The 18,764-nt window shown below is 30.8% G+C and overlaps 1 long non-coding RNA gene across 1 annotated transcript; it reads left to right on the forward strand.

Moving 5' to 3' along the window:
• The first annotated feature begins 2,057 nt into the window (after positions 1-2,057).
• LOC146992872 (uncharacterized) lies at positions 2,058-15,431 on the forward strand. Its single transcript, XR_015039074.1, has 2 exons — positions 2,058-2,802; positions 14,552-15,431. It is a non-coding gene; the product is annotated as an uncharacterized LOC146992872 (long non-coding RNA).
• Positions 15,432-18,764: the final 3,333 nt, after the last annotated feature.

Consider the following 18,764-nt stretch of genomic DNA (forward strand, 5'->3'; position numbering starts at 1 on the left):
GTTTACAGTCTGAGAAGATTGATGACAGAATATTTAAATTTAAAAGTAGCTCATTAAGAAGAATCTATTAGGTCAAAAAAAATTCAGAGCATGATTGTAACAAACCACTGTTTGAAAATGTATACACAGTGTAGTATTAGCATGCAAGCATATACTTGTGAATGTATTGACCTTAGTATTCAAAATAATTTGTGCAAACACATTCTTTCAGCAGTAATGTACAACAGACGTGAAACAAGTTATTCTGGAGCAATCATTAACTTCTGAAAAGAAGGAGTACAAAATTTAGAAAAAACACACATAAACTTCACTTCTGAGAAATCAACTATCATAATTTTTTTTTAATCACTAGTAAATGAAAATAAAAATTTCCAGACTACATTAACAGACAAAATATTTCAGCAAATCATGCAACATTTAAATGCCGTTCAAAAATTATTACAGTTGACAGAAAATTACAACACAATAAATCAAAAAATATATATGCACTAAATTTGAATCTACAAGTAAAAAGATTATTCTACAAAAAATATTTTTCTCAACAAAAATTTGTAAAATAATGAAAACTGAACAAACCTACAGCAAATGAAACTGAAAGGTTCACAGATATTTTATTAGGACAGCCTGTTAGCAAAGGAAATGATTATAACAATTCAATACAGAAACATCACTAATTAAGTGAACTTTATTTTGTTTGATAAAGAAATTTAATCATACAAGCTGATCATTACTTTTACTGTTAACTGCTCTTGTAAGTTTCTTTCTTTCTATATTATTAATTTAGGACAAACTATGAGAGATTAAATGATTATTTCAAGTGGCTTTAGAACTTTTAAGATGTTTCATCCAGGAAATCTATTTGCTAAATGAAAGTGTGCTATGATTAAAGAAAACATTTGTAAATAATCAAACTTTTGAAAATAACATCTGACTAATGTAATATGTTTTGTCAATTACATCATAACTATGATTTTACTTTTTTTTTTAAAATTTTTTGCTGTAAATATTATTTTTTGAATATTTTAAAGATAATAAAAATTTTGTGCATGCGCTTAATGTTGTAGGTAATTTCGAATGCTTCATCCCAAAACTTTAATTCTTTATTCAGATTTGTGAGAAAAGAAAAGAAAAAGAAACTTAACATTTATTAATAATAATGTGTATCCAACTTTTTATTAATTTCATAGAAGAATTTTATCTAGAATGTTGAATACTTGTAAATGCATTCATAGTCATCTACTTCCTTTTTTTATTAACGAAAAAGCTCATTAAGCTGTTCATTCATAGAATGCTCCAAAAACGTCATCCTTATTACAAACAATGCATATTTTCCTATAGCTTTAAAATTAGTTAAATTATTTCCTTATACAAAATAGTTCCTTATGTTATCTCAAGAACGAAAACAGCAACTTCATACGGCACTGAACTGTAGTTCAGAATTAATCACTTATAAAATTTCATTATGCAATAAATCTTTGTTTTTTATTGTATTTTGATAGTCATTCTGTATAAATTGCATTCATAAACTGATAGAGCTATTGCTGAAGAAATAATAACTAATTGTACAGATATTTTTTTATATAGCGCAGATGCTTAAACAGTGTGATGTTCTATAAATTATTTCATGTATGTTAATATAAAAGTTAACATGTAAAAATATTATTTTTGAGACAACTGGCAAAAAGCCTGCGAATTCACGCAGGCTAGGCCCAGCATAATAACGGTAAATGGAATGGAATATTTTTTTTTTGAAACTCGAATTAAATAATCAATGATTCAGCAACCGCCAAAATAAAAAAACAAGCAGCACCAGGAGTTACTTTCAGAAGGCATAATAATCTAATATAGTATGGAAAACTTGAGATTATAAAAGAAAATAAGATTAGACTATAAAACTATATGACCACATTCATGTTTACATCGTCAGCCATTCACGATTACTCCGCCTATAAATGACGTCATTTTCAAGTCAAACATAATTGGCCAACATCAGAAGGGTACGGCGCGGAGTCTAGCTTCTCGTCTAAAAAGGGCTGTGAAACGTCGCATTGCATTGAATCACGTGAGCTATTCTACCCCGCGGGAACTGGGTAGTGCTGCGATAGGGAGTTTTGCGTCGCATTTTTGGGTAGAAATAATTCACTTTATTTTGGCTATTATTTTTTGATGCACTGGATTCATTATTAATTTTTCTGTTGCTGTCAGGGCTTAGTTTCTAAAGTCAGAAGGCCGTCAGGAAAACAGGAAAAAATAAAATAAAAAATAAAGAAAGAAAGGAAATAAATATTACAATAATAACATTAATTAGTAATTAAAATAACAAAAAATTACTTATTAAAAACTTAATAATTAAAATAATAAAAAATAGTGATTAAAATAATGAATAATTAAAGTAACATAATAATTAGCAACTGAAATATAAAATACTTATAAGTACAATTTAATAAAAATTAAAATAATTTTTTAATTTATGATGACTAATTAAATAATAAAGTAAAATACCAGATCTTGTCTTATTGGCTTAGTATCGTTTCGTCCTTTCTCATTTCATCCCCAGCACGAAAAAGTGTTATTTCGTTCGCTGCCTTCCCCCACCAATTCCCTCTTTCCCGTTTCATCCGCTGTTTGAAAAATAGGTGTTTACTTTACGATAAGGCGAACGTCTGTTTACTTCAATTAAACTGGTTTAGAAGAGATGACTGTTTCTACTTCGACTTAGCTTTTGATTTTTTAATATTATTTAATATTTTATGCAGACAAATTATGTTGAGCAGAATAATGAATTTCAGACGTGTTCAAAAGGTGTGTATCTGAATATAATAACATTTTTGTTGTATAGTATCCATTTTTTAAATTTCACACATTTCTAAAGCAACAGAAGTACGTTATCACTATTTTGGCACACACATCAAAAACATGTATAATTAAGATTAATGTTACATTCCTTATTAAAAGTAATGGGTCCTCATTAAATGCAACCATTCATGCTTTTAGAGGATTTTACATGTGGTGGTCTTAAAAAGATGATGTTCACTACCAATGTTTGTTTATGTTCCCAAAAATAGAGATGTCGTAAATAGATGATTTGCTATAATTATTTTCCGACAGATAATGGAATTAATGTAATTTAATGTCAATAACTCGAGGAAGCAAGTTTAAATACGGTGCAACAAAAATACAGAAGTATTTTAAATGACGAAAATATTCATATTTTGTCAATGTCAAATTTAAAAAAGAATTAATTTTGGACAAATTATGAAATCTAACTTTTAATGTCGTCTTCTGGTTTCTATATTTATATCTGGCAAAGTTTTATACTTGTTATGAAAAAATAAAAATACAAGAAGTTTGAGTCCCGTCGGACAAAGATTGACTGGGAAATTTAGTTTCAAAATTTGCAATGTTTGATGCCATTTGTAACTTGCCTTTGGGTATCGCTTAATTGAGTTAGAATAATTCGAGGAAATAAGTTTAAATGAAGTGCAGAAAAAATAAGCATAATTTAAATAGTCATAGAAGGAAGTCATGCGGAATCCATATCAAATTTTCACTTTTTCATAATGACCATAAAACTTTCCCAAATACAAATACAGAAACTGGGAGACCGCATTAAAGATTAGCTTTCGTTATTTGTCCGTTATTCGTTATTTCGTTTGCTGCTTCCCCCATTACCTTCATCAGAACCGCTAATGACGAAAGGGTGAAATTTCCCCGATTCATCCCCTCTCCAAAAACTCCTTTTTGAGACTGTTATTTGTTGAGACAAGGAATGCTATATTATAAATGTCAACTTGCTTTTTACACTTAACAATAAAATCGATAAAAACATTCGCAAATGTATAGCTTAAGTACGAATAAGAACTTGAAAGAAATTTAGAAATCTATAAAAGGTAAGGAAAGTTTTATGTTACTTTATTACAGATAATAGTGAAGCACTAAATATTTCAATCAGTGTTATTTCATAATGCTATGAGTATACCTTTATTCATTTAAGAAATGGCCCACCAGCGGTCGAGCGGTAAAATCGCTGAACACTGGTAGTTCCGACCTGAGTTCGATCTCAGGCAAACGAGTTGGCTTCATAAGCGTTTCGTGGTTTTTTTCCCGTACCAGCTTACAAGCCAGCTTACCACGTAACATACGAGCCAGCTTTCCTAAGAAAGTGCTCTACGAAGGCATTTTTCCATTTAGGCACATAGCCCCAGTGTGTTTTGTCATAATCAACTAAATCAAATCATTTAAGAAATATATCAGTTGATCACTGCTCAGTGTACATCTGCTGTTTGCTTATAAAAACATAATTTAAAGACGTTTCCACTATTTTGCAAATAGTTCTGGAAGGCTCATAGAATCCGAAATTATGTTACACTAACATCCGAAATTATGTTACACTAGCTAACAGAGAACTTAAATCTGCTTAATACAACAAAAATCTGCTTGACTTGCTTTCGTGTCTTTGGGAAACGTAAGTATACGCAGAAATAAATATTAAAATCTATCACGTATATTTGTAAGGATGTAAAGCATACTGTTTTGGTTCACGATAATGATAAATGTGCATCATGTTACAACAGTTTTAAAAGATCACAAATAACTATACATATGCTAGACTTCTAACAAAATTTCTGTTACAATATGAATATGCATTTATTATTATATAAGTCGCAAAACGGCCCACCAGCGGCCGAGCGGTAAAGTCGCTGAACACTGGTAGTTCGGTCCGAGGTTCGAATCCCGCGAACGGTCCGGCTACATGGGTGTTTTCGTGGTTTTCCTCATGTGCAACGTGTATACGAGCTAGTTTCCCTTAGAAAGTCCTCCACGAAGACATCCCTCCTTAGGCAGATAGCCATAGTGTGCCTTGTCATAATTAAATACACCCATACACACATGAGTCGTAAAATTCAGTATTCGTCATTTTTAGATTCTAGGTGTACGAAAAATTTTTTTTTAAATTTTTGTTTTGTTTTTAAAAATTAATTCACTTTATAGCTTTTCTTCAATTTATTATAAAGGAATAGGAGTTTAAATTTTGATTTATATATAATATGATATAAATTCATCATTCATTAATAATATTTTATGTATAACAAAAAATTATCATTAATGTTCCAAATTTTAATTTGTTTAATGATTTGTCTTACATTTGTTGTATATTTGTTGAATAAATAGCTAAATATTTCAATTATACACAATAAAGGTTATGCAGAAAACAATTCAGCTGGCATGATAGCTAATTGCGAAAGAAAAATTAGAGTCTTATTGCTCTTAACTCTTAGTACAAGCAGCCATTTTTAAATTGACAATAAAATAAATTTATTCTATGGTCTATTAGAAAATAACTATACTGAATCATTTATTGACGACTTCTAAGAGGTCGCTTTCTGAAAGAGACCTGTATTTTTGAGAACATAAACATACGTTGATATTGAACATCACATTTTTAAGATGCCAGAGCAAATGCACAGAGCTCCAAAAATCCTCTAAAAGCATAGACGGTCACGTTTTAAAAGGCTGACTACTTTTAATAAAGCCTGTATATATTAATGTTCGTTATACATTTCTCACATTTTTACTTTCTTTCAAAACAGCGATGCTGTGGTTCAATTGCTTTAGAACTATGTGAAACTAATAAAATGTGCCATATGTTATAAAAACCTAATTATATTCAGATACACACCTTTTGAACATGTTTGAAATCTATTATTCTAATCAGAATACTTTGTCTACAGAAAACATTGAATCAATATTAGAAATCAAAAGCTAAGTGAGATTAAAGTAGGAAGAGTCATATCGTCTAACCCATTTTAATTGAAGTAAACAGGTGCTTACTTTATCGTAAAGTGAACACCCGTTTTTCAAACAGCGAATGAAAAGAAAAAAAGAGCCCACCAGAGCTCGAGCGGTAAAGTCGCTGAGCACTAATAGTTCGGTCCGGAGTTCAATTCCCGGCTAACGGCTAGCTGCACGGGCGTTTTCATTGTTATTCCCGTGTGTAACTTTGCATATGAGTCAGTTCCCTTTAACAAATCCTACACGAAGGCCTCCCTCCCCGTAGGCAATAGCCCTAGTGTGCTTTGCTGTAACTAATTAACCGAAACTGAAAAAAAAAAAAAAAAGGGGGGGATTGGTGGTAGAAGGCAGCTACGAAACGTTGTTTTAGAAGAATGGGCTACATAACCAAATTTCTATCTATACTCTGGTAAACAGTACATTATTTGCTCATCAAAAGCCTAAATTTAGCTAATGCTCGGCTTAGTTCTTAAATTGCAATTTTAGCCACAGCCCCCAAACAAGACAATGTTTGGTATTTTTTTTCATTACTTAGTTATTCATCATTAATTTAAGAATTAATTAAATTTTCATTTGTCTTTAAATTTTTATTGAATTATAATAATAATCATTTAATATTCTAGTTGCTAATTATTTTATTATTGTAATAGTTATTTTATTTATTTATTTATTTATTCATCTTTCCTGATGGCCTTCCATAGAGCTCCAGCACTTCTAATTTTAAAAATTAAGTCCTGACTACAACCAATGATTGCAAAAATAAAAGTCAAGTAACTTATTTAGTGATAATTAAATAAAATAAAAGCCAAGGCTTTTATTTTCTCCTTACTTGGCTTTTATTTTATATTATATATATATATATATATATATATAAAATAAAAGCCAAGTATATATATATATGTGTGTGTGTGTACTTTACATTTAATTATAAGGACATATATATATGTACTTTACATTTAATTATAATTTATTTGATATATATATATATATATATATATATATATATATATACATATTTACGTTTGGTAGTATTACTGATTGCAATTAAAAGGGAGGTGCACATCTAGATGTTATAACGGACCCATATACAAAATTTCAACGTTCTATAACTAACCGTTTTTGAGTTATGCAAAATGCATACATACGTACTTACACATCACGAAAATAATCCCTTTCAAGTATCAACTTAGAGTCATAATCATTAGTCATAAGTATCAGCTTAGAGTAAATGGGATTACATTTAACAATAAGTTTAAAAAAAAAAAAAAAAAAAAAAAAAAAAAAAGAGAGAGAGAGAGAGTCCTTCATTGTGTTCGTACGAACAGGCGTCAGCCCAAAAAATAATTCACATGGATTCCGTAATCGTCAAAAACGGATATTTCCGTTAAAATATGATACCCAAAAGTGTTCTCGATTACAATAATTACTACCATTTTATTTGATACAAGGAAGTAAAGAACCTATATTAACCTACATATTCTTATATAAACAATACCTAAGTGCAGTATATAAATATTTCAAATCAATAAAATCTGACTATGGCACGCTCAAGGAAAAAAAAAAAAAAAAGAAGAATCATCTAAATTTTCAAATTACAAACATAAATAGCAATAGTAAAAAGCCATTACAAAATAACGCTTCGCGCTATCAAAATTGCTCATTTCCTTAAATATCAACAACTAAATAGTATTTCAACTAAAACACATAATGTAAACAAGAGTTTGCCCGATGCCCAAAAAAATTCAAAATTATCTATGAAAAATATGAGCGCATTGTGACGCAACCGTATCATTCTAGAGCTACTAGAGATACCCTTTATAGTAGCCTTAGTATCATTCCTATTCGAACAGCAACCGCATCATTCGTATTCGCATAGAAACCGCATTATTCGTACTCGAACAAACCGCATCGTACGACAGATGCGAGTAACGAAATGAATTTGTGAGTACCGAATCGGTACTTCGAGTCAACCGATGTACCCGTTACTCAGTAACGAATACATGCGGTTTGCTCCAGCTCTAGTTGTGATTACCACGTTGTTGTGATAAATGTGTGTATTGACATTATTTTTTGACTAGCGTCTACGGAGAGAAGGCAACTTTTGGGATCGTGATCTGATCCTCCCGTGCGCATCTCAATTTGCGCATATGCTGCCGTGCACTTCGTGAAATTTTGTTTATTTACGTGAAGTACAATGTGGTTTTGAAATTTGCGTCATGTGTTGAGAATGGATGAAATTGTATTACATCTGTATTTGATCTACAGTGAAATACAGTTCAATTAATAAATCGGTGTTTGTTAAAAAAATTAATTTATGCTTGGAGATAAAAAAATAAAATTTTTGCTAATGAAAGTTATTAAGTAGTGCACTTTTCATTAAAAAAGTTTATTTCTTTTTATACATTAAACATTAAATTAATTATATACATTAAATAATAATGAAATATTACCTATGATTGTTGTTAATTAAGTATGCCTATCTTCTGTAAATTATTGCTAAAATGTGCAAATAATGAGGAAATATACGTTATGCTAGTTTATTTCTTAGCAGGTAATCACAGGACCATGATAGAGAGTGTCTATTATTTGTTCCTGAAATTTCTTTATTGCCTATACTAAGCTTATGCGTTAAAGTGTATTAAAAAGCTTATTTACGACACATATGAGCATATTCTGTTGCATCAGCTATGTGATAAGTTGGTGTTACAACTGGCATTTCAACTATGAATTAAACTATTGACATTTCATCATCTGCACAAGAGCAATGAAGTGCACTGTTTTTCGATATATCCTGACTGTACTGTATTTTAATTATATCATTAAGTCGTGCATGTGAGACAAATGCATTAAATTGTTATTACAATAGTGTGAAAACAAGAAAATTAAAGTCAATGTCTTTGAAAAAACTGTTACTTTTTGGAAAAAATAAATACTTTAGACATTCATATTCATCATGTTATTCTCAATATATTTACAATGTCAAGCTAATAATACCTAAGTATTATTTGTGATAATTTATCATTTTAAAAGAGATATATTATATGTCAAGGGCAAGGTTGACAAAGAAAGTATAAGAATTCTTTCTGTAACTAAACATGATTCACTACTCAGTACTAAAATAAAGAGGTTTATCAATCCATGAATAACGTGTTTTTATGTACATCATCTTACTGGATGGTTGCTGCCAATGAATTGACTGTCTGTGTAACAGCTGGAGAACAAGGTGCTCAGAATTATCATTAATGCTCTGTGTTTTGTCTTAAAAAACATACATCAACCTGGATTTTAAAATTAAATTAATAGACATGAAGCTTAAATAGAAGTATCTAATTTTAAAATAACTGTAAGAGCCATAGCTGCAGTTTACTTAATAATTCAGATATTTGTGATTTTATCATTGAGGAGCCTTTCAATGGCTAAGGATTATGTAACATAACAGTATAGTAGTAGACTACAGTTAGTAAATTTGCAACATTTTTATTGCTAGTTCATAGTTGAGATATTAGTAAAGACCATTTCAGGTTGAATGTTAGCTATAACATTCTACCTGAACTGCCTACAGTACTTCGATCTTGCATGTATTTTCACTTACTGTCTCCAGAGGCAGTATTTTTTGTTTTTACATCCAGAGCTCTTTGATAGTGTTTTTTCCACACATGACAGTTCAACACAAATCGAAAAGGGGGACACTTCTACATAAAAGAAACATTCAATTGTTAGATGGATAATAGTACTTTGTACAGTTTGGTGGCATTTATGTAAAAATTATGTGTTGGTTATTTTTCAATAACTTGCAACAGTGATTTTGATTATAAATTTGTTTTAGGAAATTCTAAGCTACTGGATAACAAAAGTATAGATTTTAGCAAAATGTTCATGTTATGCGTAAAGAATGAAAAATACCTTAAGATACATTTAAAATGTCAAAATTTCGGAAAAATATAACACTCTTTAAACCTCAGTTTCCTTACATCTAAATAGTATTAAGTGTGAAAATTTGTATAATTTATATATTTTTAATTACTTGTATAATGTATGCATTTGTGAATTCAGATCAATTAGTTGTTTTAACTGTTTTAAAAAATGAAGCAATATTATGCAGAGTAAGGAAATCAAGATTGTGATCCGATGACAATGAGATTAATGTTTAAATGTGAAATGGAAAGTTGTTATTTATTATATTATCAGAGAAATATTAAACTGGGCATAATCGCCAAGGAAGGTATTGAATGCTACGCGAAAATATGTTTACTAAAAAATTTGAATTTCATAATGAATGTATCCAAACACATGTTTTGAGTCAAAAGTTTGAAACTTGATGGCTGAGTGTAAATATAAAATTATGGATGTTTAAATACTTTGTAATTAGGCACATAGGTCAGGTTAATCTTTTTAAATAAGGTAAGGAATGCAAGAGCTATATGCCTAAAGGAAAATATGCCTTCATGGAGGAATTTCAAGGCAAAACTGACGTTTGAGTGCATATTAAAAAATAATACATCTAATTTTCATTCAATTTATACATATTTCATATGTAAAAAATTCTGATATATGCTACATTACTGTTAATTACTTTATTTGAAAAATATAGTAAATACACAGAAATTTAAGATTTGCACATTTTGAAAAATATTAAATATATGAGTATACATTATCCTTGTAAAAAGCATAAAATACATAAATATTTATTAAATTATTATAAATGTATTTGGAAATGAAGGATTTATTCTTTCATAAACTCCTGTTAACGTTATTGTGAAGAAATCTAGTTATTAAATATATCTGAATTTATAATGATTATAAACATTATTTAAATATATAATAACCTTAACATTTAATTGTAAACATAAATTGAAATTTTTTAGCAGGAATTTTTTATTTGCTATTTCAGCAAGAATTATTCATACTGGAAAGTAATCTGTTAAAAAGTGCTGTAAAGCACAGTCTACAAGATGTGTACTTAATTTTATCTATCAAATGCCTGGCTATTGACCATTAAAGTGCAGAGCACATGTCCAGATGAGCAGTGTCCATGACTTGTCCAGAAACACACAAAGTACATAAAAGTGAGGTAGACAGATGTGTACTTAAGGAATTAGTAAAAAATAAATTTTAGAATATGCATTGTTGAAATTAAGGATATAAAAAAATATAATACAGTTAAAAGTCTTTAATCCGGACTCGTCGGGACTTCAGTGATTCCGGATTAGGGGTTTTTCCAGATTATAGATCATAAATTTAAATCTGGTAAGATGGCATGCAGAAATTATACAATTAAAAATATGAAATCATAATTTCTGTGTTGACGCATGCGCAGAAAGTTTGTAGCTTTGAGGTCCGGATTATAGATCCTTCCGGATTATGGACGTCCAGATTAAAGATTTTTGACTGTAAGTATCAAAAGAATTCTTTCCTTACATTTTGTAATAAATCAGTTACAAGTTTTTAACAATATTAAAAATAAACTTTTTTAATCCATTTCAAAAATACTCATAGAAAGTTAAGTACATGGAAATCAGTAGCAATATTTAACGTATTTTACTATGGAAATAACAACTGCTCTAATTTGAAATTAACCGAACTGAGCATTAATTATAAAGTAACTCTGATTTTTAAAGGATGTCTCAGAAGCTAAAAAATCATTCTGCATTTGAGAAGGTATTTCAGGAAGAAGCTCTGTAAATAGGAAAGAAATAATGCATAATTTTGATTTTAGTATTATAATAAACTTTGATCTTAATTTTTGTAATCATTAACCAAATAAAATCAAATTAACTTAAAATTTCTATGTAATGTAATTAACAAGAACTTGTGAAAATATTTCATTCAAATTAAACTTTTCTGGGAAAGTATAGCATTTAATTCCGCTCAGAATAAAACATTGTTTTAAAATATTTTCTTTTTACATACTTATGACTTTGAAGTATTATGGAAAAAGAAAATATATATATTTATATGTATATTTACGATGTAATTACAAAATGTTTAACGCCGATTATGTTAAAACCTATTGATCTTAATGGATAGTCACTGAATAGTTTGGTTTCCACGAGAGGTGCACTACTGCTTCAGGGCAGTACACGAGGAAAACCAGTTAAGACCTCTCCTCTTATTTCTACTTCCATTATTTAAATTGAGGATTTTGGATCTTTAGAGAGTGTTTCTGGCATCTGTGTTGGATGGTCAGATTCTTCCAGCTCTAGTATAATTAAAAGTATCAGCTTTGTGGTCTCATGCCTCCGATACTTTAATCTGATGTGCCAGTAAATTAGTGGCTAGCTTAATAATTAACTATGTAGTCTTAGACTACTGATCAACATTTTTCATTTATTTGATTGTTCGCATTTATTTGCATCGCTACTAGCCGTGGTTATGCTCTAAGTTCAGGCCATGCTCTGTTTTGTTAAAAGTTCAGTTTAAATAAAAAGGTTGTTTTAAAATCTTTCATAAAGCTTTTGTCATAATATCCTAAGTGATAATTATATTAGGGTTATAAGACTAAAATTCCATTATTAGACCAAGAATAACCTTATAACTTAATGGAAGTTTAAGATATTCATAATGACTAAATGTGTAAGTTTATTAAAAAGTTAATAGAGACAGAGCTTAAATTGCACAGGAGCCTGGCTCCGGTACTTCTTAGTTTTTGGAATAAATCATAAATATAGCCGGAGACCTAAATAAAAAGGCTCCGGCACTTCTTTTATGCAACTGAACAAAAATTTGATCTCAAAAATTTTATTTTTTGCAGTAAAACTGTTTTACAAATCGCTTATTAAATTTTAATTTATCTCTTTACATTTTACTTAATTTTAATTACTTTAATAATTTAGCTTTTTTAATAATAATTTATTTAATTAAATAACAATCATTAATTAAAAATAATTGATAATTATTAATATTAATTAAATAATAATGAATTAATTTGGTATTAATTAACTATTTAATTGTTAAATTATTAATGATTGTAACAGTCATTTTATTTATTTATTTACTTTTCTTCCCCTTTGCTGACAGTTTAGCATAGGGTTCTGGCACTTCTAAGTTTAGAAATTAAGTCCTGAATAAGGATATTTATTAATTATAGGAACTTGATAAGTAACCTTCACCAGCAATTTAATAGCCAGTTGATTGTGTTGTTGCCAAAGTAATTTTGTCATGATTTGAACATGGTTATCTTCCACTGTCGGGGCCGTTCCTAGCGCGGTGCAGCTGTAAAATTATGCAACAGCTGAACACTCGCGATACCACGACTAAATATTTTTAATTCATTGTACTTGTCACATGTAAATACTTTTTATACAATTTGTCACATATAAGTACTTAGTGAGTATGAAATAAAAATTCAACTAATCATTAAGAATTTTTTTTTTTTTTTAATTTGGGCACTGTATTCTTAGGAAAGTACACAGGCAGCCAAAGGCCTAGGGACGGCCCTGTCCACTGGTGTAAATCTGTGGTGTTAGTCCAGCTGACAAGTATTTCATATTTCTGGTGTATAACTCTCAAGCTACGTTCTGCAGTAGAATTGCTTAAAAGTACGAATGAAACAGGGATAACACATATGTCATTCATTTGCTGCACAAACTCAAGATATTTGAAGTTAAAGCTCTGTTATATTCACTGCATTGCAACATGTCGAGAGAAAGGCAATTTTTATCCTTACCGTCCTACACCAGGGATGGCCAACACACGGCTTTTACTTTTTATGCAGCAACTACAGAAAAGTATATCATTTTTAATAAAATTCCCAGCAAGTCTGTAAATTACTTCCAGAGAACAGGCTCTAAACAATAATGATATTGCGAATATGAGCTCTAAACAATCATGCATACTGCTTTATTTCAAGCCTTTCACATTAACTATTACAGACTTTGGTTTAATATTGAAGCAAATAGACATAGAAGATATGCAAGTTCTAGTGATCTGTTTGCTCTAATGCGTACCAATGATGGTGATATGTTACTTAGGGTTATCATGTTTTAGGTTTGAAAATGCTAGACTGTAGGAATCTGCAGAAACAGGAAAATGAACACTTGCCCCTCCTCCAGAATTGAGTAAAAAATATATTTTTGCATCAACATAATATTGTATATTTCATAATCTGCTATAAAATCTTCAAAATGTGTGCGTGTGATTATGGCAAAGCCTCGAGGGCTATCTGCCTAAGAAGAGGATGCCTTCGTGGAGGACTTTCTATGGAAAACTGGCTCCTATACACGTTACACATGGGGAAAACCACGAAAACGCCCATGCAGCCAGCCCGTTCACGGGATTCGAACTTCAGACCGAACTACTAGTGTTCAGCGACTTTATCGCTCGCTCGGCCGCTGTTGGGCCCAAAAATCTTCAAATTAAGTAGTTAAATAACAATGTGTTGATTTGATTGTTGGAACTGGAATATGGCAAAGATCATGTGGGGGAAGAAATACCTTCATGGAAGACTTTTTAATCAAAACTAGTTTGTTGGTTTGGTTTATTTTATTATGGCAAAGCACTTGACGGCCATCTGCCTAAGGGGAGGGATGCCTTTGTGGAGGACATTCTAAGGGAAACTGGCTCGTATACACATTACACATGGGGAAAAACATGGAAATGCCCATGCAGACAGCCCGTTTGAGGGACTTGAACCTCGGACCAAACTACCAGAGTTCAGTGACAAACTGCCAGCGTCCGTTCGGCCGCTGGTGAGCCAAAACTAGCTTGTATTCATATTCATAAATACTTCGGGTGTTAACTGACATACTTTATCTTTCAGATGTGCAAAGAAAACAGACAAGACTTCCTGCTCAGTTCTGTTTGTAATAATAAATGCACAGGGAAAGCCGTGAAGCAAAGCATCAAGTAAAAGCAGTGTGATTAATTCAATTCTGTAACCGTTCAACCTATGTGTACCATTTATACATATATAGTCTGATCCCAACTTCTGAAGAAAGTGCCTCTGGGAGTCATTCATTTTCATTAATGTGAAATCATCATTTTAAAATTCAGGATAACTTTTTAAAATATATTTTAAGGCTTATAAAATAAAATAGAGTTGTTATCCTCACTAGTAATTTCATTAACCCCATTTCATTAACATTTATACAATCATTTTTATGCCTTACAGCATTTGATTGTGGATTATAAGAATTTTCGGTACACTTCTGTTACTGGGACCAGATTCAGAAATGTATACTTTCATATGTACACATATATATGCATACATGAACACATCCATCCAGCCATACATGCATACATTTCTGATTCTGGTTCTGATAACGGAAGAGTACTGAATTTTCAATATTCCATAAATCATTCTTTGTCAAAAGATGCAGTATCATATACAGAATCTTGAATTTTATCTAAAATTTCATCAAAAGATACTTTTCCAGCAATTTAAGTTACATAAATTAACATTAGAATGGTATAACTGCCGTTCTAATTTTGTAAGAGACAGATGCCCTATACCCTTTCTATGACTTGCAATGGGTTTTTTTTATATAAGCAGTACATTTTCCATTATTAAACTGGCTTACTGGGCAATAAGCATTAATTTTGTTACTCCCTTGTATTTTTAAATGTCCCATGCCTTGCACTTTAGATATAAAATAATGTCCTGAATGATGGCATACAAAATAAATATCTTTTACATGTAATGGGTCATGTTTCTTTGTAAATTAAAAAAATTTAGATTATGTTTCCATTTCAAAATTCTCCTTTCACAACATGAAATCATTAAACACAGAGAAATCTCTCTCTTCTTTTTCAATGACTATTTCATGTTCCATTTGCAAATGTAATGAAAAGTTTTCCTTTAAAAAACCTTCATTACATAATGTGCATTTATATAATTTTTTAATGATGAACACTCAAGGGCAGTAAATGCACTATCTGATTGTGAAAATAATAAATTTTTATTATTGTTGAACTGACGACTATATAAACTGCATTTAAATTGGAAAACTTTATTTTTACTTGCTTTGAGTAATGTTGTTTGTTGTGATATATGCAATTTCATGCAGTGACATTTTAGATTGCTGTTACTTGAGAAACATTTTTTTGGAATCAGGGCAGCTAAAACTTTTTTGAAGTTATACTGGATTTTGAAGCAAAAGTATATGAAATCGAATTACCATTGACGACTTTATAAAATGCATGATCTGAATTGGAATTAAATATTTCAGCAGTAGAAATATGCTTTTTATTGGAATGAATGTTCTTCAAATGATGCTATAAATTGCTGGCATTTAAAATACACTTTTTGCAAATAGAACAGTTGTAAGATTTTGAAATTAAAGTTTTCTGAAAGATGTTACCAATCGTAATCAAAGCGTTGAAATGTGAATTTCAGATCTATTGTCTTGAATGATCATTGATATCACCACCCAGCTCATTTAAATTGGTGCTATATATTCTAATATTCTGAAGCAGAATCCTCACAATATTCCTAAGTATTTGGCCATGAGAAGGGTCTTTTATTGAGAGAATCTTCAGTTCATTATAAATATGTGAAAGCAAAATTCACATACTAACGAAGCATAAAACGCACGAAGTCAAATGCAAAATGTAAACAGACACATTTTTGACATATCTGTTAACGTCACATGATGCGCAAACTGAGATGCGCGTAAGACGGGAGGATCAGATTCATGATCTCAAAAGTTGCCTTCTCTCCGTAGACGCTTGTTATTTTTTGCAAGTTAATACTTTTCCTTTTTATGACGTTGTGCCTTAGCTATGGATATATCAGCACAGAATTTCGAGAGTTATCCACAATCTGTGAATACAGTAGTTTTACCAAATTTAGGGGAAGCTTATAATTCCGTCGATTACATCAAAGGTGTTTCTGCCGTTATTGGTATTGATCATATTTGTAGCATTAAGGAAACTGTTAATTCTGTGCAAATTGTTTTGGAAAATGAAGACTATGTAAATACGTTAATTGAAAACGGAATTCGAGTTAAGGGTCGTTTTGTGTCTGTAGATTATGCAGTACCGCCTGGGACACAAATTATTCTTATTGATGACGATTGTAGCATATCTAATTATGAAATTATACAGGAACTTTCAAAATATTGCTGGATAAAATCTCCTATTATTCACATTACTGAATTTAACGAAGAGAAGCTATCACACTTAAGAAATGGAAAAAGGAAGGTCTATGTGGAATTTGTACGAGGCTGTGAAATTCCATCTGAACTGAAATTACTGCACAATGGCACTTATCATCAAATTCGTGTGATGATAAGTGAAAATTCACAGACTAATTCGCAAACAAGTAGTAATAATCCTATGATTCATAATGATGATTCATCTCACATTGTCTTCATAAAGCATGAAATATTGGAAATTGAAACTTCAGAAGGAAGAACCGTTGATGAGCATTTGAACTTTACCTACAGTAAAGACAGTTCTGCAGCACAAACCTCAGTAGGCCAAATTCAGGACTATGCTTCCTGTGCAGCAGTTCCCAAAGATGATAAATACAAGTCAAGAAAAATGGCAAAGAGACCACAGCGTACTAGTAAAAACTGTGAAATACCACGTCAATCAGCAAGTAATCCGACATTTTCTGATAAGGGTTCTTTTGGTGACAAGGTTCATAATTTTTTAGAAAATGTCAGATTTCGAAGGAATGTCAAAGAGCTGGCAGACATAGCAGTGGCAAAAGGTGAATTTAATTCTTTATCTCATCTTCTCGATGAATTAGCAACGTACACTATCCAATGTGATCTGGCTACTTGTATGAGAATTAATCAAATTATGCAGAAGTTATTGGATGCTGAAGATGAATCTGCACCTAAGAACCGGTAAAGATTGTTTTTAATGTTGTGGAAAAATGGTCCATAGTGGATCATCATTGATGATTGCGTGATTTTTTTAAAACATTTTGATGTGTTGGGTCGTGGAAGGACGACCAGAATGAGGCCTGTTATCTGGTGACATTTAACATTTTTGAAATTGGAAAAGTCACTTAAACCCTCGAGTTTTCCCACATAGCATTGTCATTCTACACTGTCTTTAACATTTCAGTAGTTTCTGTTGCATTTTTTCCCAGCAAAAAACAGAAGTTCTCAGCCTCGTGCTGTTTATGAGAATCCACCATTGCAAAAATAAAGATAAAAAAAACAGTTATCACTATAAACTCCATCAAAATTAGTTCTGACCTTTTTCAGCGATGGCATGCTGACTCAGGAATATTCGCTCAATGTGTTCCTGGCTTCAAAATGACGTAATACAATAGCTCTGCCTCCCCAAATTACTTTGGTTTCTTTTGGGTACCCTCTTGTATATATGTAGATATAGATATATAAGATAAACTGGTGTATCAATAATTTGTTTTTGGTGTATGGAAATAAATATGAAGTAAAGTTATATCTAGTAGATGCAAGAAATGTTATTGTCATATAAGAGCATATTTTACATTGGTCAAAGAATGTGTGAAGAAAGTTTGTATTGTCAGAAAAAGTATTATGTGACATACTTAATCATCGAATTCCATAAAACAATTTATATGTGCTATTTTATATTTGTTTGTTTGAAACTTTTTATTTTTTAAATCCTTTTAATAAAATGTTAAATTTGCTCTAAATCTGCTATTACAAGAGAGTGTTGGTATACTAGTCTGTTTGGATAAAAACATTGCTGCAGTTTTCTTTATTGTAAAATTCTCTCGTATGATGATTCACTACCAAAGTTGTGACTACTGCCATTGTGGGGGGGGGGGCAGAGAGGAATGTAGTGATGTATTTGCATTCTAATAAGAATATTTGTATTTTAACTTGAATGCATTATCCCTGTACCTGTGTGCACTTGCTGTAAGCACGGGTGTAGACTTGAGCTCTTCATTGAGAGACTCGCTTGCACTTGTACTTTACTGTTCCTCATCTGATGTCGGCTTATCTTGTATTTAATTTCATATTTTATACCTTTTAATTTTAAATAAAGTTAATTTTATGGTTTACTACTAAAGTCTTCAGTCTTCCTTT

The sequence above is a fragment of the Stegodyphus dumicola genome, chromosome X2, assembly GCF_044657685.1.
Source record: "Stegodyphus dumicola isolate Sdum_Otavi_A_Nest chromosome X2, ASM4465768v1".
Taxonomy (NCBI): Eukaryota; Metazoa; Arthropoda; class Arachnida; order Araneae; family Eresidae; genus Stegodyphus; species Stegodyphus dumicola.